The sequence below is a fragment of the Elaeis guineensis genome, chromosome 4, assembly GCF_000442705.2.
Source record: "Elaeis guineensis isolate ETL-2024a chromosome 4, EG11, whole genome shotgun sequence".
NCBI lineage: Eukaryota > Viridiplantae > Streptophyta > Magnoliopsida > Arecales > Arecaceae > Elaeis > Elaeis guineensis.
The window spans coordinates 100,192,820-100,218,407 of NC_025996.2; positions in this window are offsets into that span (position 1 = coordinate 100,192,820).

Here is a 25,588-nt window from a genome sequence, read left to right on the forward strand (position 1 = left end):
AAGTTCTCACAAATTTAGATGGCTCATCATAAAGAAAATGAAATTGAAAGAAGCAAAAATTATATGAAAGTATTTAAACTAAGAAATTTAAGTTTGAGAGATCAAAATATAAAAAGAATGAAGTTGGAAGGTCTTAAGTCAACTCAAGCATCCCTTGAGTCGACTCTGGCACAAGTTCAGCTTTTGGCACAGGCCTTGAGCCGACTCAAAAGAAGCTTAAGCCAACATAAACATGTAAACTGGCACTAGTATAGACCTTGAGCCGACTCAAGAACTGCTTGAGTCGACTCAACAGCCTCTGACAACAAAAATGGCTAATTTTTTGCACTTTCTCAATTACTAGTTTTTGGATCTAACTGCTATTCCAAGGGCTCCAACAGTCAAAACCTACTCTCCAGCCACTTCCAAACTTATTAGAGGCTAGAGAATCAATTGAAAAGATGGTCAAGTGAATCAAAAAGAGAAAAACTTTGAAATGAGTGAGGATCATTGAATATCCTTGAAAAAAATAAAAAGAGAGGGATCAAGTGCACAGATTTGAAAGTTTTTAAAGAGTGATCATCATCAACTTTTTCCACATTCTCTAAAGCATCATTCAACAGAAGTTGAAGTATCTTTTGTGTAATTCATTAGCAACTTCTTCGAATGTTAAAGAGTTTACATTTTTTTTATTTTATATTATACTAAAATTCTACATCTTGTATTTTATTTTCTTTTCAAACTTTTTTGAGGAAAAGAAACTTGGGGTGAAGGCCCGTCTAAGCCCAAAATTAGATATCATAGATTTTAATTGGTGAGCCCATAAAACCAACTAGGTTCATTATTAGTCCAGAAAATAATCGGTGTATAGATTATGGTTGGTGATCTCAGAAAGTTAATTGGATTTGTTTGTAATCTCCGATAAAACAAATATGTTGTAATTGAAAAGATTATAGTGAAATTTCTAAGGGACTCTTGGGGAGTAGACGTAGGTGCGAGATTGCACCAAACTACTATAAATTTGATCGTATTTGTATTGTGCTTGCTTGACTTGCTTTTATTTCTTACTTAGTATTATCTTAATTCTTATATAGTTTATTTTATCTTTTATTTCTACTGTTGCACATTGCTTTCGGTTCACAATCTCACAAATTAGGTTAATTGAAACACATTATTATTTAGATTTTAAAATTTAGTTAAAAATTTTAAAGAATCCAATTCACCCCCCCCCCCGTCTTAGGTTGCTACCTTTTTGGGCAATAATTGATATCAGAGTGATGATTGATAGAAGCATAAGTTTTATTTTAAATTTAGCATGCTCCCAAACCCTTCATAACATGGTATCACTTGTAAAACATAAATTAAAATAAGCTTGATGGATTATAAAAATATGTGAGTGTAAAACTCCCAAATTAATTTTTGACACTCTGATGAGACATATAATTATTGAAATATCTCAAAAAATTACTTAATTTAAGGAACATCAAGATAAGCCATCAATTCATAAAAGATTGCATACTTGACATTTTTTATTTGCATTGCATCCTAGATTGATCTTTAAGGTTTTGAATATCCCCTAGCTAACCTAAAATTTTAAAGTCTTTATCTAGTTTTCTCTTAATTTAATCCTATCTGATTTGATTGATTATCCTACCCTCTAATCGATTAATTCTTGACCCCCCACTTGATTCATTTATTTTGATTTAAATATCCTTTTGGATCATTAATTTGATTTGCTTTTGATCCCTATCCTATTTGAGCTATTCTTCTTTGGATCAAAATTTTTTGAACTATTTTTATATTGGAGAGTCTACTCATGATTTCTTAGGATGCTAGAATTCTCTCTTAGTGCATTAGTATTTATAGCAATCCATCTTTTTAGTATATATAGCCCTCATACATTTTGAATGTACTGATGTATTGATCAATTCTTGAAATCATATTTTGACAAATCAATAAAAATCTAATCTTTTTTAGAAATTGAGTATGTTTGATGTTATTTATTTGATTTCTATATGTTGCCCAGCTATGCAACCCAAGAGGGGGGTGAATTGGGTTTCTAAAAATTTTAGACTTAATTAATTACTTATGATGAATAAGAGAAAGATTTTGATTCAATATTAATTATCTAAAGCAGTATAGCAAGGATATAATAAAGAATTAAGATAAAGCGATAAAGCACACCACAAACACAAGGATTTATAGTGGTTCGATGCCAACCTTGCACCTACATCCACTCCCCAAGCTCCTACTTGGGAATTTCTATCCACTATGCTTGTATTCAACCCGAATACAAAACGTCGGAAACTCCGACACTAGCTATCCCAAGCTAGAACACTTGTTTCCCGGGTACAAGTAAACCCAAAACACTCCGATTTCAGGTTCGGATCAACCTTTCCTTGTTTTGGAAATCCTCCAAAAACAAGAACCAAAACTCACAAATAATAAGATAATTTAGAGCACAGATTAATACAATAACAGCTCCTTAAATGAGCAAATATAACAATAAAAGCTTTACTCAAATGAAGAACCCCTTTTCGGATTTTCTCAAGATGGATGAACGCTTGAACGAATGCTTGAGAAAAGGTTGATTGTTGATTGAAGATCTCTTGAAAACTTTGGAAGATCTCTAGATCAAGGTTGAACAATAAGCTTGAAAGATCCTCTCTTTGAAAGCTCTTGAATTCTTTCACAATCTCTCGTGTGGATTTTGGATCCTCTTTTCTTTTTCTCTCAAATTATCTCGTGGATCTCAGGCTTTTTCTGCTTTTGGATCCTCCTTTCTTCTTCTTTTCTTCTCACGTTTGATCTGCTATTTAATCTGCAATTTCTTTCACCATTTAAGCATTTTATGACATTAGTAGCAAGAGAAAACAATTTAGGCAGATAAATAGCCGTTAGAGCAATTTTAGGAAGCATAAAAGGCAATTAAAACGGGCAAAAAAATAGCCGTTGCTGACATTTTCCATCGCAGGGGTCGACTCATGAGTCGACTCATGCTTCAGGGGTCGACTCATAGGTCGACTTCTGTTGCAAAACAGAGAATGCGTTTCTGGAAATTTTGGCTCAAATCAGCAGGGGTCGACTCATGGTCGACTCATGCCTTGTGGGTCGACTCATGGGTCGACTCACAGGTCGTGCCAAGCCAGAAAACTAGCGTGCCATGGGTGATTTTTGCGTGCCAATCAGCTCATAGTGCCATGAGTTGACTCATGAGTCGACTCATGCACTTCAAACCTTCATAACTTCAAAAATATAAGTCCAAACACAATGAGATTTTCACCAATAGATTTCAAATCATTTGTTCTATCAAATGGTACTATCAAATCAGGATTTTAGTGAAATTATGATTTTGCCCTTGAAGAGCATAAGGACTCTTTCAATTTAAAATTATTTGTATCCCTTCAATCTGCTTTGTAATCATCAAAATCAATCTAGGAGCAACAATCTCCTCCTTTTTGATGATGACAAAACATTTGAACAAAAATATTTATGTGAATCATTAATTTCAAAAGAATGCATTATAGGTGTATATGCTTGAAAAGAGTATGATTCTTTTGGCATGTAATATTTATGCAAAAATAGTTTGTTCAAAAGATTTGAAAAGAGTATTAGATCATTTTGAGTTTAAGATATATCAGAGCAAGAGAAATGAATTTTGCAATGTATCAGAGCAAGAAAAATAATTTTTGCAATGTTATCAGAAAAGACTTTACAATGTATCAGAGTAAATTTTATAATATATCAGAGAAAATTTCATACTGTATCAGAGCAAGTGTTATAATATATCAGAGAAACTTTCACACTGTATCAGATTAAATTTTATCATGTATCAGAGCAATTTAAAAGAAATTTTAGGGTGTATCAAAGTAAGTCAAATTTCTTAAGATGTATCAAGGTAAATTTCAAAAGATGTAACAAGCAAGTTTGAATTTTGAAATATATCAGAGCATATAAAAAATTACTTATTTGCATTGTACTTATGATCAATTTTCTCAATTTTTTTTGTTTTAATTGCTCAAAATACTATTTTTGTTTAATTTCTCCCCCTTTTTTTTATTCATAATTTAGAGTTTTGCTTTTAATGAGTTGCGAGTTGCTTTTGTTTAATTGTTTACTTTCTCCCCTTTTTGACATCATCAAACAAGGTTAACTTTCCCTTTTTTTTTTTAAATTTTTTTTTAATTTCTCCCTTGTAGAGTTTATCACAGAAGTTTGCTCCCCCTTAATATAGCAATGATCAACAGCAAACAACAAAGAGAAGAAATATTTCAACAAGGAGAATATATAGTGATACCATAATATCATTACAAAAGATAGAAATATAGGTAAAAGATGATTCCATTAATATCATAATTGTTTCAATACATATAAAAATCAACCAGCTATTTGTCAATACATGGCCCCAAGGTATAGATCCTAGAACAAAATACTAACACCTAGGATTTAGAAATGATCAAGATAAGTCAATGATCGAGTCATCAGATATGGTATGAGAAGCTGATGGATCAGTAGTGCGTCCTCTCCCCCGTCTGCCTCTGGCACGAGCAGGAGAACGAGATGAACTGGGAGGCTGAGAAGCTGAGATGCTAGGCTGATACATGAGTCTGATAGAATCAAGTACGTTCAATGCTCTGGAAACAGATTGGAGTAGAGCAGTGAACTGAGTTGTAGCATGCTCACTCGATCCTCGGATCTCTTTCCTCAATAACTCATATCCTCCCTCTAGTGCTCCTCTGAGCCTTCCAGCTTCTGCAGTGAGGTCTGTGACCTCAATAGTTGACTCCTGTGGCTGAGGATGGGCCAAATCAAAGACTTGTCCCTGCAAGTCTAGAACTCTGCCAGTCAGTCTCAAAATAGTTCCTCAAGTGCTGAATCCGGATGGACTGATCTGACATCATCTGAATCACAGTGGAATGTGGGGAGTAATGTCTGATCAGAAGAAGTGGCTCCCGGTGCAAAAGAAGTACTGCTCCACTGGCTAGATAGCAAGGCAGCCACACGCTGTGATATATGCTCTATCTGATCGTCAGCCAGTCTGAACTCTGATGGATGTGCTCTGTCTCTGGCTGATACACTGGTGTGGGCATCCTAGTAAACTCAGAAGGGTCAGCCTCTGTATCAGGAATGAACTGGTATCTGGTGATACTGCCCTGAAATCATGTACAGGAGAAGATGGACCTTCTTCTTCTACTCTGCCTTCAGTTCTGTCTTCAGCTCTTGTTTCAGCTCTTTCCTCAGTTCTTTCTTCAGATCCCTTGATCCAACCACCATCAGTCTTTGTAATTCCCATTCGGTGCAGGCTGTGTTGGTTGAAAGTATCCACATGAGATAGCTTGGTAGGTGCCTCCCCCTCACAGCTAACTCCAAACCTCCTAAATACTCTAGTAAGGGCCATACCATAAGGCAAGTGTGCCTTGGATCTGTTCAAAGTTTCTCTCATGGCCTCTATCATAAGTGCAGGAGGTTCAGTGGGGTCTGAGTGATGACATGAAACATGACACATACATCTCTGCCAGACAGTAGATCATGCCTACCACTCCTAGGAAAGAATAACTTTGTTACCATCTGATGCAGGACCCTCATCTCAATGGACAGAATCTTTGCTTCCAATTTGTTTAAACTTCCTGAATAGGTTTCTCCTAAAATAATTCTGATCCCCTCTTCTTTAATTGGGAGTTCCATATATGAGTATCCTTCACTAGGCAACTGAAGTATTTCTCCCAATATCCTGGAATCCAAGCAGATATCAATTCCCTTGACTGTTGAAGTCACTGACCCATTTCCATAATGAGGTTCTGGTAGAATTCTCTAACTAGGTCAACATAGGTGACTTCCTTAAGGGAGTAGTAGAGTTCCCATCCTTGGTTTTTAATTTTACTTGTAAAAGTAAAGCCTTCTTTCTCAAAGAACCGAAAATCTATATTCTTCCCGGTTTCTACTTTTCTATCAGAAAGAGGGTTCTTACTGGGCTTATTGAGGATTGAGGGGGACCTTGAGCAGTACTGAAACTGGAGTGGGAACACTGGAAGACTGACCAGCTTGCCTTTTCTTTCTGCCAATTTCTTCAGGCTCACGGATTGACTTTCTTCTTTGGGGAAGCTTCATCTTTGGAGCCATATCCACTATAGTAGCAGGCAAGGAGACTTGAATTGAGTGGAGGAGGGATCACAAGAGAGTGAAGAAGGATTTTGGTGGAGAAAAGAAGTGGATTTTGGAAGTTCGGTAAAGTGCTAGGGCACGTTCCAATCGCGCCAAGCAATGCGAGAAAGCACAGAAAATCCTTTTCCAAGGAGGCGATTTTTGGTGGAGAGAAGGAGAGAGAAATTGCCTCGAAATTGATCCTTGGATTTTGAGGAAAAAGGAAGTGGAGAGGATGGCTTTTGGAGGGAAGATGATCGGATGGGTCGTCTCACGAACAGGGATTCAGTATAAAAACAATGAACCCGATGGAAGTTGGTGGGATTTACAAGTTTGCCATTGAGTCGACTCATGGGGGTCGACTCATGAAGTTCAGAAATTCAGAAAAAATACGAATAAATTCCAGAAAAATTCAAATTTTGGGAGAAGGAATTTTGCTTAATGATAGGTTTTTAGAATGATAAAATTGAGCTTTTGGAATCAGGGTAGATGTTGGAATTTGAGCTCTAAGAATATTTGACATCAATTCTTGGAAATTGAGAGAGAATTTAGGCATATGGATCTAGAATTCCTAGATTTCTCCTAATTTCACAGAATCTATCCTCACTAAGGGCCTTTGTAAAGATATCAGCTAATTGATTTTCAGTGCAAACATATTCAAGAATTATATTTTTATTTTGAACATGTTCTCTTATGAAATGATGTCTTATTTCAATATGTTTGGATCTTGAGTGTTGAATTGGATTTTTAGATAGATTTATGGCACTTGTGTTGTCACATCTTATTGGTGTTTCATTAAGTTTGATTCCAAAGTCTTCGAGTTGTTGCTTAATCCACAAGATTTGAGCACAACAACTTCCGGCTGCAATGTATTCGGCCTCAGCCGTAGACAGTGCCACCGAATTTTGTTTCTTGCTAAACCATGAGATTAGGTTAACTCCAAGAAATTGGCATGTTCCACTTGTACTTTTTCTATCTAATTTACATCCAGCAAAATCAGCATCTGAATATCCTAATAATTCAATTTGTGAGTCCTTAGAGTACCATAACCCTAGAGTTTGAGTACCATTTAAGTATCTAAGGATTCTTTTAACAGCATTCAAATGAGATTCTTTAGGATTAGATTGATATCTAGCACATAAGCAAACACTAAACATGATATTAGGCCTACTTCAGTTAAATATAATAATGAGCCAATCATACCTCTATAGTATTTTAAGTCTACGCTTTTACCTTCATCATCCTTGTCAAGCTTACATGAGGGACTCATTGGTGTGCCAATTGGTTTGCAGTTCTCCATTCCAAATCTTTTGAGTAGTTCCTTGGTGTACTTGCTTTGGGTGATGGAGATTCCCTCTTTTGATTGTTTGATTTGGAGTCCGAGGAAGAAGGTGAATTCTCCCATCATGCTCATCTCGAACTCTCCCTGCATAAGCTTAGCAAAGTCTTGACAAAGGGATTCATTAGTAGACCCAAAATTATGTCATCAACATAAATTTGTATAACTAGCATATCATTTTGATTTCTTTTAATAAATAAGGTTGTATCTACATTACCTCTTGAAAAACCATTATGTAGTAGAAATTTACTTAGCCTTTCATACCATGCTCTAGGTGCTTGTTTTAATCCATATAAAGCTTTATTTAATCTAAAGACATGATTAGGAAAAGCATGATTTTCAAATCCAGGGGGTTGTTCTACATATACTTCTTCAGAGATATAACCATTTAAAAATGCACTTTTAACATCCATTTGAAATAACTTGAATTTCATAAAGCAAGCATATACAAGTAGAAGTCTAATAGCTTCTAATCTAGCAACAGGTGCGAAGGTTTCATCAAAATCAATTCCTTCTTCTTGATTATATCCCTTAGCAACCAGTCTTGCTTTATTTCTAATTACATTTCCATGCTCATCTAATTTTTTCTAAAGACCCATTTTGTTCCAATTATTGAATAATTTTTAGGTCTTGATACTAAGGTCCAAACATTATTTCTTTCAAATTGATTAAGTTCCTCTTGCATAGCATTAATCCAATTATGATCATTTTCAGCTTCTTCAAAAGTTTCAGGTTCAAGATGAGATACAAAAGCACAATGATTAACTACATCTCTAAGTGAAGAACGGGTTTTTACCCCAAGCATAGGATCACCAATAATTAACTCCTTAGGGTGGTTGTGAACATACCTCCATTCTTGGGTAGGTCATTTGTACCTTGAGGTTGTTCTTGAATTTCTTCACCTCTCTCATCTTGTTTGTCTTCTTGTTCCTTGTCTTCTGGAGTTGCTGAATCTTTCAGAGTGATCTCCTTCAAACTTTCTATTAGTGGATCTGCATCATCAACACCCTCATTCTTCCTTGAAGGAAGATCGTTAGATTCATCAAAGACAACATGTATGGACTCCTCAACTACTAAAGTTCTTTTGTTGAACACTCTAAATGCTTTACTAGTGGAGGAGTAACCTAGAAAGATTGCTTCATCTGATTTTGCATCAAATTTATCAAGTTTTTCTTTGCCATTATTTAATACAAAACATTGGCAACCAAAAACATGAAAATATGCAATATTTGATTTTCTTCCTTTCCATAGTTCATAGGGGGTTTTCTTTAAAAATTGTCTAATCAAAGCACGATTTAAAATGTAACATGCTGTGTTAATTGCTTCCGCCCAAAAATATCTTGAAAGGTTGCTTTCACAAAGCATGGTACGGGCTATTTCTTCTAGGGTTCTATTTTTTCTTTCAACTACCCCATTCTGTTGGGGTGTCCTAGGAGCAGAGAAGTTATGGCCAATTCCTTTTTCATCACAAAAATTTTCAAAATCTTGATTTTCAAATTCAGTTCCATGATCACTTCTAATATTTTGAATTGAAAACCCTTTTTCATTAGAGACTTTTCGATGAAATTTAGTGAAAATATGAAAAGTTTCATTTTTGTGAGCCAAAAAGAAAATCCAAGTAAAACGAGAGTAATCATCTATTATTACAAATCCATATCGTTTTCCTCCTAGACTAGTGGTTCTTGTTGGTCCAAATAAGTCCATATGTAAGAGCTCTAAAGGTCTAGAAGTTGAAACAGTATTTTTGGATTTAAATGAAACTCTAGTTTATTTTCCTAATTGGCATGCATCACAAATTTTATCCTTTTCAAAATTTAGCTTTGGCAAATCGAGAACTAAATCTTTCTTAATTAATTTTGAAAGAGAATGCATGCTAATATGTGCAAGTCTACGATGCCACAGCCAACTAGTCTCATTGATTTTAGCATTCAAGGATACTAGGCATTGCATGTCTAATTTGGCTAAGTCATTCAAATCTACCATATAAATATTGCCATGCCTATGTCCTATAAATTTAATGCCATTGTTAATGGGACTGGTCACAATGCAAACAGATGATTCAAAAACTACTTTATACCCTTTATCACAGAATTGACTAATGCTAAGTAAGTTATGCTTTAAAACATTCTCAATATAATTGGAGGGAGTGATACCAATGTTACCTATCCCGATGATCTTTCCTTTGCCATTATCTCCAAAGGTGACCATCCCTCCATCCTTAGCATCAAGCATGATGAATTGTGATTCATCACCAGTCATGTGTCTCGAGCATCCACTGTCAAGATACCATTTCCTGTTTCCTTCTTGGGATGCAAGACACACCTGCAAGCAAAGGTCAAGTTTCTGTCTTAGGTACCCAAGTTTCTTGGGTCCTTTTGGGTTAGTCAAAATGGTTCCTTTTGGAACCCATATTTTCTTTATAGTTGTATTTGTAGATTTGAGGCATGTGTATGATTTATGTCCTATTCTACCACATTTGAAACAGGTAATATTTGTAGACTTGTTACTTGAATGATTTTCATAAATATCCTTCAGAAACTTTTATTTCTTCAGAGGTTTATAACCAAGTCCAGCCTTATCATATATAGCTTTCTGATTTTCAAGGATCATATTTAGTTTGTTTGAACTTAAGGTGAACTTATTTACTATAGATTTCAGCTTGTTAATTTCATCCTTTAAGTTTTGATTTTCTTGACTCAACGTGAATTTTTCAATTGAAAGAATTTCAGCTTGTTTCACTAAGGACTGATTTTCCAATTTCAGTTCTTTGTTTTTCTTCCCTAGTTTCTTTAATTCATCAATTGAATCATAGAATGCTTCATACAATTCTTCAAAAGTAAATTCACTAGTGGATTCAGAAGTTACCTCATTTTCATGTGCCATCAGGCACAGATTGGCTTGTTCTGTTGAGGTTTCCTCGTCGGAGCTTGAGTCATCACTCGCACTCCAAGTCGCCATCATTGCCTTCTTTTTGAACTTTTTGGGACCTTTCTTCAGTTGTGGACATTCGGATCTGAAATGTCCCGGCTTCTTGCACTCGTAGCAAGTAAGGGGTTGATCTTTCTCTTTTTCTTTGCTTTGTTCTCCTTTTGTAATTTCTTTCTCATCCCCTGTTTCCTTTTTCTTAGAAACTTCTTAAATTTTCGGGTGATGAGTGCCATCTCTTCATCCTGTTCTTCATCTTCAGATTCATCCGTTTCATAATCAGGCGAAGTTGTGGATTTGAGGGCAATGGTTCTTTTCTTTTTGACTTCATCCTCTTGATGTTGCTTCATGCTAAGTTCATGAGTCATCAAGGATCCAAGAAGCTCTTCTAGAGGTAGAGTGTTCAAATACTTTGCTTCTTGGATGGCAGTCACCTTGGCTTCCCAAGTTCTTGGCAGTGACCTGAGAATCTTCCTTACAAGTTCACTGTTAGTATAAGATTTGCCAAGACTCTTCAAACCATTAATTATATCAGTAAAATGAGTAAACATGGCAGTTATGGACTCATCATGCTCTATTTTGAACAATTCATATTTATGTACAAGCATGTTTATTTTAGACTCTTTTACTTGATTTGTTCCCTCATGGGTTACTTCTAACCTATCCCATATTTCTTTAGCAGATGCACAAGTAGAAATGCGATTGAATTCACTAGCATCTAGTGCACAATAAAGAACATTCATGGCTTTGGCATTTAATTGTGCCAATTTCTTGTCAACCTCATCCCATTCTTTCTCAGTTTGGTTGACTCCTCACCATCTATAATCTTGGTGGGTGTGTGAGGACCATTCACTATGATACTCACATATCATAGTCGAGTGCTTGTATGAAAATCTTCATCCGAGCTTTCCAATAGGTGTAATTAGACCCATTGAAAAGTGGAGGTCGGTTTGTTGATTGCCCCTCGGCTAGAGAAGTACCAACATGGGTTGCCATAGATCTTTGACTCTTTGATTGTTAGATCAAAGAAGGGCTAGAGCACCGAGCTCTGATACCACTTGTTGCCCAGCTATGCAACCCAAGAGGGGGGGGGTGAATTGGGTTTCTAAAAATTTTAGACTTAATTAATTACTTATGATGAATAAGAGAAAGATTTTGATTCAATATTAATTATCTAAAGCAGTATAGCAAGGATTTAATAAAGAATTAAGGTAAAGCGATAAAGCACATCACAAACACAAGGATTTATAGTGGTTCGGTGCCAACCTTGCACCTACATCCACTCTCCAAACTCCTACTTGGGAATTTCTATCCACTATACTTGTATTCAACCCGAATACAAAATGTCGGAAACTCCGACACTAGCTATCCCAAGCTAGATCACTTATTTCCCGGGTACAAGTAAACCCAAACACTCCGATTTCAGGTTCGGATCAACCTTTCCTTGTTTTGGAAATCCTCCAAAAATAAGAACCAAAACTCACAAATAATAAGATAATTTAGAGCACAGATTAATACAATAACAGCTCTTAAATGAGCAAATATAACAATAAAAGCTTTACTCAAATGAAGAACCCTTTTCGGATTTTCTCAAGATGGATGAACGCTTGAACGAATGCTTGAGAAAAGGTTGATTGTTGATTGAGGATCTCTTGAAAATTTTGGAAGATCTCTAGATCAAGGTTGAACAATAAGCTTGAAAGATCCTCTCTTTGAAAGCTCTTGAATCTCTTTCACAATCTCTCGTGTGGATTTGGATCCTCTTTTCTTTTTCTCTCAAATTATCTCGTGGATCCTCTCAATGAATTTTATCTCTCTTTTGATCTGCCGATTGATCTTCTTCTTTTCTCTCCAATTTGATCTGTTATTTAATCTGCAATTTCTTTCACCATTTAAAGCATTTTATGACATTAGTAGCAAGAGAAAATAATTTAGGCAGATAAAGAGCCGTTAGAGCAATTTTAGGAAGCATAAAAGGCAATTAAAATGGACAAAAAAATAGCCGTTGCTGACATTTTCCGTCGCAGGGGTCGACTCATGAGTCGACTCATGCTTCAGGGGTCGACTCATAGGTCGACTTCTGTTGCAAAAACAGAGAATGCGTTTCTGGAAATTTTTGGCTCAAATCAGCAGGGGTCGACTCATGGGTCGACTCATGCCTTGTGGGTCGACTCATGGGTCGACTCACAGGTCGTGCCAAGCCAGAAAACTAGCGTGCCATGGGTGATTTTTGCATGCCAATCAGCTCATAGTGCCATGAGTTGACTCATGAGTCGACTCATGCACTTCAAACCTTCATAACTTCAAAAATATAAGTCCAAACACAATGAGATTTTCACCAATAGATTTCAAATCATTTGTTCTATCAAATGGTTCTATCAAATCAAGATTTTGGTGAAATTATGATTTTGCCCTTGAAGAGCATAAGGACTCTTTCAATTTAAAATTATTTATATCCCTTCAATCTGCTTTGTAATCATCAAAATCAATCTAGGAGCAACAACTACACACCACACAGGTCTTGGTTTGTGACATACACTAAGACAGATGAGGGATCAGTGACTCTAGACGACAATCATCCTTGCAAGGTGGCTGGGATAGGGACAGTCAGGGTGAGGATGTTTGATGGGATTGTGAGGATATTGACAAATGTAAAGCACATCCCGAAGCTGGAAAAGAATCTAGTGTCACTAGGTTACTTAGAGCGCAGTGGATACAGCTTCAGCAGTAGGGCTAGAAGTAGAGTACTGAACATCTCCAATGGAGCTATGGTGGTGATGAGAGGCAGGAAGTTGGACAATAACCTCTATCGCATGAAGGGATCTGTGGTGATCGGAGAGTCTGATGCAGCAGCTACAGCACAGGACCAGCAGGGGGCTTACAGGATGTGGCACTATCGCCTAGGCCACATGGGTGACAGAGGGCTGAGGGAGTTGAGCAGGAGAGGACTCATCTCTGATCTGGAGGATGGTGCTACAGGGGAGATCTGTGAGCCTTGCCAGATGGAAAAGCAGAGAAGAGTTCAGTTCACCATCAGTACAGCTTGGAGTGCAGCCCCTCTGGAGTTGGTACACACGAATGTGTAGGGACCAGCCCCAGTTTTAGCTAGGAATGGGGCCAGATACTTCATGACCCTGATTGATGATTTCTCAAGGAAGCTCTGGATTTACTTCATGAGAGAGAAGTCAGAGGTCTTCACCAAGTTCAAGATCTGGAGAGCTGAGGTGGAGAAGGAGCAGGGGAGGAGCATGAAGTGTCTGAGGTCAGACAATGGCGGAGAGTACACCAGCAGAGAGTTCCAGGACTACTGTAGGAGTGTGGGATCAGGAGATACTTCTCAATTAGGAGGACTCCACAGCAGAATGGGGTGGCTGAGAGGATGAACAGAATACTTTTGGAAAAGGCACGATGCATGAGGCTGCAGGCAGGGCTTCCAAAGGAGTTCTAGGTTGACACAGTTGACACAGCGGGTTACTTGGTCAATCGGTCACCTCACACCAGGTTGGATGGCAGGCTTCCAGAGGAGGTGTGGTCTGGGAGGATAGTTGGGTTGGACCATCTACGGGTATTTGGGTGCACGACCTATGTGCACATTGGAGCTGGTGAGCGGAGCAAGCTAGACGCCAGATCATGCAAGACGGTGTTTCTAGGCTATCCACGAGGTGTCAAGGGATACAGGCTATGAGATCCCTTGGAAAAGAAGGTCATCATTAGTCAGGATGTGACTTTTGATGAGGAGTCAGTCCTACAGAGGTGAGCAGGCATGGAAGAGCAGCAGGAGCAGGAGGAGGTCCAGCAGGGCACTGCTGAACAGCTTACCTCTTTGATTTTGTCTCTTGCAGGTACTATGGGAGGACATGACATTCAGGTGGAGAACCTACCTAAGGTGTCTCCATGGGTGGAGAGGACTCGGATGGATGATCGAGGCAAAGAGGTCCAGCAAGAGCGAACTAGACTGAGGACTGATATCGGTGTTGCCCTACACAAGCCCAAGAGGACCATCAGGCAACCGGACTGATATGGCTTCGAGGAGATGCTATCATATGCCCTGGTGATAGTGAATGGAGACCCATATACGTATCAGGAGGCTATTGAGAGCCAGGATAGAGAGCTGTGGGTTCAGACGATGTCCGAGGAGATGCAGTCTCTCCACCAGAACCAGACGTGGCGATTGGTGCAGTTGCCATAGGGGAAGAGGCCCATTGGCTGCAAATGGGTCTACAGTCGCAAGGATAGAGTGGAGCTGGTTGAGGCCTTGGGATACTAAGGTGGAGATTGTTATGATCCAGGTGGTGTGCCCAAGGCCCAGGGGACCAAGGCTAAGGCCAAGGTCCATCATTCATGAGGGCTTCATGGAGGCTCTAGGGCTAGTTGGGCCCTAGGTTGAAAGGCTGTGGGCCTTTGGGTACTTGAGGTCTAGGTTATGTGGGCCTCAAGGGACCAACTCTTTATGGGTCAGGTCTAAACCCAGGAGAGGTGAGATTAGGTCGAGTCATGGGTGTACATGGGCTTGGGTTAACCTAATCTCCCATAGAGTTGGCCAAGGGAGTTTTGGGTTTGGGTCACCTGACCTGGTGTTTATATATACATGTACTTGTATAGTTTTGATTAAGCCAAGAAAATAGACAACTCTTTCTCCCAAGTCTCTCTCTCTCTTCTCCCTCTCTCTCCAGCAATCTTTCATGCACCAGGAGCAAGAAACCCTAGGGTTTCTTGCCGCCAGTCCATAAAAGGAAAGAAAGGAAGGGAGGCGCTAGCCCCTTCCCCCTTGCAGCCACCTACCAGATCTGCTCTCCCCCTCTTGCAGGCACCCAAACACCAGGTCCAGGATCTGAAATCTCTTTAGAAGAGGTTGGTACAAGTCTCTCTCAGATCTAGAGTTGATCTGAGGTCGTTTGAGGAGTGGGTGAGATCTCCATCAACAGATCTACAAGAAAGGCTGCAGCAGGACAGATCTGCGAGGCCTGTCTCCATCTATCTTCTTCCCCATCTAGAATGCCCCAATTCGAGATCTATGAATTGAAGGACCTCGGTCCAGGTCTGATCTAGTTGGGTACTAGATCTTGATTTTTTAGAGGTAGTTTCAGAGGCGTTCTTCATCTGGAACAAAAGGCTGACAAAGAAGACAGCAACCAGGCTGATTTCGTTAAGGGCCTTGGATCGTGTCCAGACGACTCCAGATCTATTCATTGTTGGTTCCACCGCACCCAAGGTCCGTGGGAGGAGCTGGGATTGTGCTCTAACAGGATGCTCCACATGGCTTCTGATAGTGATTTTTGGCTAAAACTAAGAAGAGAGATGTGATAAACGAAGAAAAAAATCTAAAAAAATTTTGAGAAAAAAAAAAATTGGAGTGGCAAAAGTTGCTATAAGGGTGGTGAGATTTTCAGCATATGCTGCTTGAGTGCCCTAGGATTTAGTTTTTCCATATGTTGGACCTAAAAATCAAATTTTAGGTTGTATGACATCTAAAGAGTATCTTCTTAGTGTCATTTTGGTGGTAAGATCAAAAGTAACTGGGCTTTGGTGCGATCGTGACATAAGTTCGAAGCCAGTAGTGTTCTTAAGAAGACAAGGCTGCGGCAGCACACTGGTTAGGAAGGACTTTGGCCATCTTCCATGTGGATCACCATTGAAGGACTTCTACCTTGAGGTCTTGTGGAGAACACCAATATGTTATTTTTTTTATTTTGGTAAAAGTATAAAATTCTATCCCTATACATGCTTGATTTTGCTTTGATCGTTATCGGCAAGGTAATTCTAGGGTTTAAATTCTGGCTCGATAGTTTTATGTGATAGAACTACCGATTTGTATAATTTTAAAATTTTTAAAAATTAATTTTTACTACATGGCCAGAACCCAATAGTGGTATCAGAGCCACCCTTGTCTGATTCGATCAAGTGTAATTTTGTAGCATAGAATCATTCTTGTTCATATCCTGCCAAAAATGTAGTATTATTTTTAGCATCGATTCTTCAAACTCAAAAGCTATTTTTGACTTTTAGTAAACCATAATTTAAAATTTTAATTATTCAATTATAAATTTATGATAATTTAAAATTTTTATTATCATGGTATCATGATGCTTAAATCGATGTATAAAAAATAAGGGTGTTATGCATGCCTAATTAGATTAGGATTTGTTATATTATATGAATATGTTAGTCATATGTTATGACTTTGATTGCACCCTTATATAATTTTTGGCATGATAATATGATTGCTATTATAAATAGTTGAACCATGTAAATTTGTATAATTTATAGTGAACATTTTATGTGCTTATAGTTAGGATGTGCCGAGATCAGTTTAAAGTCCCTGTTTAATTATATTAAGTTGTAATGTCGGGATTCATTTTTTAATCAAAAGTTGAATTCTTAAGATCAATTGGTGTTGAAAAAAGTGTGAATGATGATTTTCTAATTAGGTCCGTATGCTGACCTAGCCAACTCTGTTGGTGTCTAGAAAAGCTACGGGGTGCCTCCCACCTACTTACCTGGCTAATTTGTTCTTGTTGAATTTCGGACTTAGATTGTTTAAGCGATGTAGATATTACTAGGACCTTCCTTCAAACTTGATCAATAGAGTATGTCAAGATCTTAGTAAGCTTGTTGTGCTATCCACAAGGCTTACCATAGAAATTGATATGATGTTGATCAAGTGCATATTGATGCTTATAGCATATTTGAATAGTATTGCTTTGTTTACTATCCACAAGCACAGCATTGTTTAAGTATGACCATATGGGATTGAAGGATCAACTTAACTAGAATACCATAGTTTGTTGTGCTATCCACAAGACTATATGTCACCCCCCAGCCCGAGATCGCGAGCAAGAGGTTGCGGCAACCGCCGCATACTTATGAAGAACTCTCTCCATAAGCTTGCAAGGCATCTCATCACGATATCAATGCATCACAGCGGAATAAATTCAAATAATTATTATTCAACTTTAATTCAAGTAATTAAATAAATATCTTACATCCAATAAAAATTTTACTAAAAATAAAATAATAGATCTAGGTTCAATGAAGTTGACAATGCTAAATCTCGCCTCTAAAAGCTCTGTCCCAATATTTCTTCCCACACTCAAAATTAATTATCTGAATCTGAAAAATTGAAAGAAAGGTAATGAGCTAGACAACCCAGTAAGTAACAAATATCTCAACTAGATATTTCAGATATTATCTAATTTTCAAGAACAATATTGTAATTAAACATAAAAATATATTTCATGCTGATTTAATGTAAATCCAATATTTTCAAATATTCATATATAATATAATCATAAATCCGATTCGATTCAAAACACTCGTAACTCAACAGCCTCGACTATGACCAACGTTTAACCCCCATTGGTGGGGTCCATAGAATATCAGTGCACAACCCCCACTGGCAGGGTGCACAAACACCAACGCACAACCCCACTGGTAGGTCCACTGAGTACCAACGAATAATCCCATTGGCGGGGCCCACTGAAACATAGTTAGGCTGAGAGCATAAATCCGGTCTGTATCAAACACTTTGTATCATAATATATCATAATTTTTAACCGAACGTGTGCATAATCGACATACCATAATATTTCAAAAGCACTTTTCTTTTAAAACATAATTCATAATTCATACATAATTTCAGAGAATAATTATTTATTTTCATAATAAATATAAAATATCTGAGAAGATGATTCATTACTTACCTTTCACGGAGTTCTGAATGAACAGATCGACTAACTTCTAGGAGATTCTTCAGTGCTTATTACCCAAAATTATATTTATACATTAATTTTAATTCAAAATTCAATTTAAACAAATCCAAATCAAAACCTCACTTAAAATCAGACTCTTCCCAAAACTCGATATAAATCATCAGATGAAGCCTTCCACTACGCTAATCCTAGAGGAATAACTTTAGAGAGAGAGAAATCCATCAAGAGAAAGAAATAATTTAGAGAAAGAAAATTCTAGAGAGAGAAAGTAGAGAAAGAAAGTTCAATTCCAGAGAGAGAAAATAAGGGCTCAGACTGAAAGAAGAGAGAGAAGAGAGAGAAACTCTCTCTCTCATTATTTATTTATCTATTTATTTATTTATTATATATATATGTATATATATATTTTTATTATTATTATTACTATTATTTTATTATTTTATTATTTTCTTTTCTTTTCTCTTTTTTTCCTCTTTTTCTTTTTTTTTTCTTTTTTTTTCTTTTCTTTTTCTCTTTTTCTTCTTTTTCTTTTCTTTTCTTTTCTTTTCTTCTTTTTCTTCTTCTCTCGGGCTCCTTCCAGGCCGAACAGGGGACCGGCAGTCCCCTCTTTTGCCAGGCCGTTCAGGCCACGGCCGCCACGGTGGAGGCTGGCGACAGAGGGGGGCCACTCCCCTGGTCACGGAGAGGCATGGGCGGCGGTCGATTGCGATCACCGGCACCGAAAAATCCAAGAGAAAAGAGACCAAAATAGGGGTCTCTTTTCTGACCGAAAATCGACGACTCCCATCGCCGGCAGCCACGCACAAGGGCATGGGAGGAAGGGAAAGGAAGAGAGGAAGAGAAAGGAAACTCACCTCGACCTCCGGTGACCTCGTCGGTGAGCAGTCACGACGAGAATAAGGCGGGTGTCCGCGGCTCTAATTCGAGAAAATCGGAGAGGAAGAGAGGGAAAAAGGGCCGATGATCGGCTCCTAAGGAAGGGAAAGGTCCTTTTATAGAGAACCTAGGACTCCGAGAGGTCCTAGGATTCCGATCTTCCGGATTTGATCGGAGAAGAAGACTCCTACCGGGAGTCTTCTTCCCGATCCCCTGTTTCTTATTGTTTTTTGTTTTGTTTTGTTTTTTTTTTTGAATGGGCTTGGGTCTTTTAATCTGGGCTTGGGCTTGGGCTATGACATTCTTCACCCCTAAAAAAAATTTCGTCCTCAAAATTTTTATACCTGTCACCATTGTATTGGAAGCCTGTGCATTCTGTTGAGTAAGCATATACATTCTTCCCTGGTTTTTAGGAATCTGTCCACCACCCTTATGTTGTCCTTCATCAGTTCTTTGGCCAACTTGATTTTCAGTATTTAGCGGGCAGCTAGCAATTTTATGATCCATCTGACCACATTTGAAACAAGCACCTGTATTCTAATAGCAATCCTTGTCTACATGATTTTTGCCACATCTGGAGCACTGCTCACCATCAATCTGTTGAGTCTTATTGTCTATTGCTCCCTTAGCTGATCTTTTGATGTTTTTATTATTCTGTCCTTGTGTATCATTTGATTTTGCTCTCTTTCTTTGCTTTCTTTCTCTTTCCATGCGTTCTTCATTGACTTCTCTTTCAATTATCAGTGCTTTGTTTACCACATCTGCATAAGTTGTCAATTCATATGGAACCACTTATTTTCGAATCTCAATTCTCAATCCCATCTCAAACTTGTGAACACGTTCTTGCTCACCATCCACTAATCTCGGAGCAAATTTTGGTAACTCTGTAAATTTTGCTTCATATTCAGTCACACTCATACCCTTTTGCTTCAAATAAATAAACTCTTGCTCTTTCTGGATCCTTATACTCTGAGGAAAATACTGATCATAGAATGCAATCCGAAATCTTTCCCAGGTAAGTATTTCGCCATTTTGTTCATGCTTGCGCTGTAGTCGCTGACACCAGTTGTATGCTTCTCCTTGTAGTAAATAAGCTGCATATCGAATCTTTTCTTCATCAAGACACTCTTGGACAGCGAAGACCTTCTCCATCTCCATTATCCAGTTATCAGCCTCTAGAGGTTCAGTAGTCCCCTTGAAAGCTGGAGGAGCAAGCTTTTTAAATTCTGAAATGTTGTTCCATTGTACTGGTTGCTCTCCATGTTGTGGTGTGGATGCTGATGTTGTTGTGTATCTCGTTGTATCTACTGTTGTTCAAGCATTTGCTGTTGTATTTATTGTTGTGCTTGTACCATTCTGATTAGGGTCTGCATTAATTGAGCCATATCTGGTTCTTGACGTGCTCTCGAAGTACTCCCATTAGGATCTACGACTCCCTCCTCCTGAGGGGTGCCACTGATCAGATGGGAGTGCTACCATCCCGTTGTTGTGATATCTCTCTTGCAATTCCTTGAGTAGTTCTTGTCATTCTACGGGGAGGCATGGTAACCTTGTGGTAGTAAAACCTTATTAGATTCATTTATCTATTTATTGGGATAGATTTATTATGATGCTCATACTTTAACATCCCAATATTTCTAATGTTTACCCACCTACGCTCATACTATGTCAAATTCTATGTGTCATAATTTATCCACTTATGCTCTGATACCATATTAATTGTCACGCGCCCAGCCCGAGATTGCGAGAAAGAGGTCGCGGCAACCACCGCATACTTATGAAGAATTCTCTCCATAAGCATGCAAGGCATCTCATTTCGATATGAATGCATCACAGCGGAATAAATTCAAATAATTATTATTCAACTTTAATTCAAGTAATTAAATAAATATCTTACATCCAATAAAAATTTTACTAAAAATAAAATAATAGATCTAGGTTCAATGAAGTTGATAATGCTAAATCTCGCCTCTAAAAGCTTTGTCCCAATATTTCTTCCCATGCTCAAAATTAATTATCTGAATCTGAAAAATAGAAAGAAAGGTAATGAGCTAGACAGCCCAGTAAGTAACAAATATCTCAACTAGATATTTCAGATATTATCTAATTTTCAAGAATAATATTGTAATTAAACATAAAAATATATTTCATGCTGATTTAATGCAAATCCAATATTTTCAAATATTCACATATAATATAATCATAAATCTGATTCGATTCAAAACACTCATAACTCAACAGCCTCGACTATGACCAACGTTTAACCCCCATTGGCGGGGTCCACAGAATACCAGCGCATAACTCCCATTGGTAGGGTCCACAAACACCAGCGCACAACCCCCACTGGCGGGGTCCACTGAGTACCAACGAATAATCCCCATTGGCGGGGCCCACTGAAACATAGTGAGGCTGAGAGCATAAATCCGGTCTGTATCAAACACTTTGTATCATAATATGTCATAATTTTTCATCGAACGTGTGCATAATCGACATACCATAATATTTCAAAAGTACTTTTCTTTCAAAATATAATTCATAATTCATGTATAATTTCAGAGAATAGTTATTTATTTTCATAATAAATATGAAATATCTCGAGAAGATGATTCATTATTTACCTTTCACAGAGTACTGAATGAACAGATCGACTAACTTCTAGGAGATTCTTCAGTGCCTATTATCCAAAATTATATTTATACATTAATTTTAATTCAAAATTCAATTTAAACAAATTCTAAATCAAAACCTCACTTAAAATCAGACTCTTCCCTAAACTCGATCAAAATCATCATATGAAGCCTTCCACTATGCTAATCCTAGAGGAATAACTTTAGAGAGAGAAAAATCCATCAAGAGAGAGAAATAATCTAGAGAGAGAAAGTAGAGAGAGAAAGTCCAATTCCAGAGAGAGAAAATAAGGGTTCAGACTGAAAGAAGAGAGAGAAGAGAGAGAAACTCTCTCTCTCATTATTTATTTATTATATATATACATGTATATATATATATTTTATTATTTTTTTATTATTATTTTATTATTTTATTTATTTTCTTTTCTTTTCTTTTCTACTTTTTTTCTTCTTTTTCTTCTTTTTTTCCTTTTTTTTTTCTTTTCTTTTCTTTTCTTTTTCTCTTTTTCTTCTTTTTCTTTTCTTTTCTTTTCTTTTCTTCTTTTTCTTCTTTTTCTTCTTCTTCTTCTCTCGGGCTCCTTCCAGGCCGAACAGGGGACCGACAGTCCCCTCCTTTACCGGGCCGTTCAGGCCGCGACCGCCACGGCGAAGGCCGACGACAGAGGGGGGCCACTCCCCCGATCACGGAGAGGCATGGCCGGCGGTCGATTGCGATCACCGACGTCGAAAAATCCAAGAGAAAAGAGACCAAAATAGGGGTCTCTTTTCCAACCGAAAATCGGCGACTCCCGTCGCCGGCAGCCGCACACAAGGGCACGGGAGGAAGGGAAAGGAAGAGAGGAAGAGAAAGGAAACTCACCTCGACCTCCGGTGACCTCGTCGGTGAGCAGTCACGGTGAGAACAAGAAGGATGTCCGCGGCTCTAATTCGAGAAAATCGAAGAGGAAGAGAGGGAAAAAGGATCGATGATCGGCTCCTAAGGAAGGGAAAGGTCCTTTTATAGAGAACCCTAGGACTCCGAGAGGTCCTAGGATTTTGATCTCCGGGATTTGATCAGAGAAGAAGACTCCTACCGGGAGTCTTCTTCCCGATCCCCTGTTTCTTACTATTTTTTGTTTTATTTTTTTTTTTTTTGAATGGGCTTGGGTCTTTTAATCTGGGCTTGGGCTTGGGCTATGACATTCTTCACCCCTAAAAAAAAATTTTGTCCTCAAAATTTTTCATAGCTGTCACCATTGTATTGGAAGCCTGTGCATTCTGTTGAGTAAGCGCATACATTCTTCCCTGGTTTTTAGGAATCTGTCCACCACCCTTATGTTGTCCTCCATAAGTTCTTTGGCCAACTTGATTTTCAGTATTTAGCGGGCAGCTAGCAATTTTATGATATCTGACCACATTTGAAACAAGCACCTGTATTCCAATAGCAATCCTTGTCTGTATGATTTTTGCAACATCTGGAGCACTGCTCACCATCAATCTGTTGAGTCTTATTGTCTATTACTCCCTTAGCTGATCTTTTGATGTTTTTATTATTCTACCCTTGTGTATCATTTGATTTTGCTCTCTTTCTTTGCTTTCTTTCTATTTCCATGCGTTCTTCATTGACTTCTCTTTCAATTATCAGTGCTTTATTTACCACATCTGCATAAGTTGTCAATTCAAATGGAACCACTTGTTTTTGAATCTCAGTTCTCCGTCCCATCTCAAACTTGTGAACACGTTCTTGCTCACCATCCACTAATCTCGGAGCAAATTTTGCTAACTCTATAAATTTTTTTCATATTCAGTCACACTCATACCCTTTTACTTCAAATAAATAAACTCTTGCTCTTTCTGGATCCTTATACTCCGAGAAAAATACTGATCATAGAATGCAATCCGAAATCTTTCCCAGGTAAGTATTTCGCCGTCTTGTTCATGCTTGCGCTGTAGTTGCTGACACCAGTTGTATGCTTCTCCTTGTAGTAAATAAGCTGCATATCGAATCTTTTCTTCATCAAGACACTCTTGGACAGCGAAGACCTTCTCCATTTCCATTATCCAGTTATCAGCCTCCAGAGGTTCAGTAGTCCCCTTGAAAGCTGGAGGAGCAAGTTTTTTAAATTCTGAAATGTTGTTCCATTGTACTGGTTGCTCTCCATGTTGTGGTGGTGGATGCTGATGTTGTTGTGTATCTCGTTGTATCTGCTGTTGTTCAAGCATTTGCTGCTGTATTTGTTGTTGTGCTTGTACCATTCTGATTAGGGTCTGCATTAACTGAGCCATATCTGGTTCTTGACGTGCTCTCAAAGTACTTCCATTAGGATCTATGACTCCTTTTTCCTGAGGGGTGCCACTGATCAGATGGGGAGTGCTACCATCCCGTGGTTGTGATGTCTCTCTTGCAATTCCTTGAGTAGTTCTTGTCATTCTATGGGGAGGCATGGTAACCTTGTAGTTGTAAAACCTTATTAGATTCATTTATCTATTTGTTAGGATAGATTTATTATGATGCTCATACTTTAACGTCCCAATATTCCTAATATTTACCCACCTACACTCATACTATGTCAAATTCTATGTGTCATAATTTATCCACTTATGCTCTGATACCATATTAATTGTCACGCCCCCAGCCCTAGATCGCGAGCAAGAGGTCGCGGCAACCGCCGCATACTTATGAAGAACTCTCTCCATAAGCATGCAAGGTATCTCATCACGATATCAATGCATCACGGCACAATAAATTTAAATAATTATTATTCAACTTTAATTCAAGTAATTAAATAAATATCTTACATTCAATAAAAATTTTACTAAAAATAAAACAATAGATCTAGGTTCAATGAAGTTGACAATGCTAAATCTCGCCTCTAAAAGCTCTGTCCCAATATTTCTTCCCACGCTCGAAATTAATTATCTGAATCTAAAAAATAGAAAGAAAGGTAATGAGCTAGATAGCCCAGTAAGTTACAAAAATCTCAACTAGATATTTCAGATATTATCTAATTTTTAAAAATAATATTGTAATTAAACATAAAAATATATTTCATGCTGATTTAATGCAAATCTAATATTTTCAAATATTTACATATAATATAATCATAAATCCGATTTGATTCAAAATACTCGTAACTCAATAGCCTCGACTATGACCAACGTTTAACCCCCATTGACGGGGTCCACAGAATACCAGCACACAACCCCCACTGGCAGGGTCCACAAACACCAGCGCACAATCCCCACTGGCAGGGTCCACTGAGTACCAACGAATAATCTCCATTGGCGGGGCCCACTGAAACATAGTTAGGCTGAGAGCATAAATCCGGTCTGTATCAAACACTTTGTATCATAATATATCATAATTTTTTACCGAACGTGTGCATAATCGATGTACCATAATATTTCAAAAGCACTTTTCTTTCAAAACATAATTCATAATTCATGCATAATTTCAGAGAATAATTATTTATTTTCATAATAAATATGAAATATCTCGAAAAGATGATTCATTACTTACCTTTCACGGAGTACTGAATGAACAGATCAACTAACTTCTAGGAGATTCTTCAGTGCCTATTATCCAAACTTATATTTATACATTAATTTTAATTCAAAATTTAATTTAAACAAATCTTAAATCAAAATCTCACTTAAAATCAGATTTTTTCTTAAACTTGATCAAAATCATCAGATGAAGCCTTCCACTACGCTAATCCTAGAGGAATAACTTTAGAGAGAGCGAAATCCATCAAGAGAGAGAAATAATCTAGAGAGAGAAAATTCCAGATAGAAAAAATTTTAGAGAGAGAAAATCCAATTCTAGAGAGAGAAAATAAGGATTCAGACTGAAAGAAGAGAGAGAAGAGAGAGAAACTCTCTCTCTCATTATTTATTTATTTATTTATTTATTTATTATATATATATATGTATATATTTTATTATTATTATTATTATTATTATTTTTTATTTTTTTTCTTTTCTTTTCTTTTCTCTTTTTTTCTTCTTTTTCT